The sequence below is a fragment of the Microcaecilia unicolor genome, chromosome 6, assembly GCF_901765095.1.
Source record: "Microcaecilia unicolor chromosome 6, aMicUni1.1, whole genome shotgun sequence".
NCBI classification, from domain to species: domain Eukaryota; kingdom Metazoa; phylum Chordata; class Amphibia; order Gymnophiona; family Siphonopidae; genus Microcaecilia; species Microcaecilia unicolor.
Window position 1 is genome coordinate 158,634,964 of NC_044036.1, and position 1,573 is coordinate 158,636,536.

Sequence of the window (1,573 nt, forward strand, 5' to 3'; positions counted from 1 at the left end):
TCAACTATTCCTATCATAGATCATAGCTACCAACATGTCAAAGCCTCTGAATGCCTACAGTGGTCTTTGGCCTCACTATCAATGTTAAGGAAAGGAAAGACCCCATCCACCCTATAATACCATGACCAACATGTATATTTTGATTCACTAGAAATTAACTCCTCCTTTTCATGCACTTGATGGGATTTCTCAAGCCACTTATCCAGTTTATGTTCTTTTTCACCTTGTCTACCTTTTAATATTTTCCTTTTATGAACAGACTCAAGAAGGGACAGGCAAGTTTTGACAGGGACTCACCATCTTGCAGTAGTAAGTCATCAACATGACGAACACAAAGGGAAAGCGAAGCAGAACACGATATATGTTCTCCAGACCCTTTCGCAAACATGGAGTTGCTGCAATGTCAACCTACATGTGTTCTACAAGAAAGGTGATATTGTGGGCATCAAGGGTACAGTTCAAAAAGACATGCCCCATAAATGTTACCATATCATTCATGGAATCAGGTGACTGGCAAGGTCTATAATGTAACACAGCAAGCTGTGGGCATCATTGTAAACAAGCTAAAGGCAAGATTAATGTGCACATCAAGCATGTTAAGCACTCAAAGATCAGGCACAGAGTCCTGAAACATGTGAAGGAAAATGAGAAAAATAAAAAAAAATGCCAAGGAAAAGGGCACCTGGAGGAGCCCACTTTGTGAGAACACAGGGCAAAAAGCCAAAATTGCTGGAGCCAATTCCTTATGAGTTTATAGCATAGGGTACATTACGGAACAAAGACAATTGTTACTAGAAAAAAAGAAGAAGGGAAATGCAGAACTTCCTGACTTCACGTCTTTGTTTAGAACTTGAAGATGTGCTTCATAGACATGAGAATCAGTATGTACCTTTGAAATATATTGTATTCAGACCATAATTCACTTTTCCTTTAAAGATCCAGGCTATCTCACAAAATTCACAGTAGAATAGGATGTGGTGTAGAACAAGTAGAAGTAAATTGATTTTTTACTTGTTCCAAAAGTACAAGGACTAGGGGACACTCAAGGAACTTACATGGAAATACTTTTAAAACAAATAGGAGTAAATATTTTTTCACTCAACAAATAGTTAACCTGTGGAACTCGTTGCCGGAGGATGTAGTAACAGCGGTTAGCATATCTGTTTTTTTTTTATTTTATTTATAACAACTTAATTTTACAAGCACTAAAATAACTTGCCAGAAATACAGACAAAATAACATACAAGAATTATTTCAACCAGGTAATTCTATACTCTTCCTTAGACCACAAAATAGGGTGAGTGAAACAAGACAAGGAGATCAATTAAACAAGAGTAAACAAAGAAAATGTATTAACCTGATTATCCCCAGTTATTATTTATCTGAATCATTATTCCACGTTGATCGTCTGGTTGGCTTCTTCAAACCCAAAATGGTGTATAGTCAATTTATTTAGTTGGAAACATACTTATTGTCCAATATTTGTGGAACTAATACACCTGATTTCATTTTTTTCTATTTTAAAACCAGAAATTATTTAACAATACAAACACTTGAGTCTCTAATCCAATTC

The 1,573-nt window shown here is 35.9% G+C and overlaps 1 pseudogene; it reads left to right on the top strand.

Moving 5' to 3' along the window:
* The first annotated feature begins 302 nt into the window (after positions 1-302).
* On the top strand, positions 303-762 carry LOC115472828 (annotated as a pseudogene).
* The last annotated feature ends 811 nt before the right edge of the window (positions 763-1,573 follow it).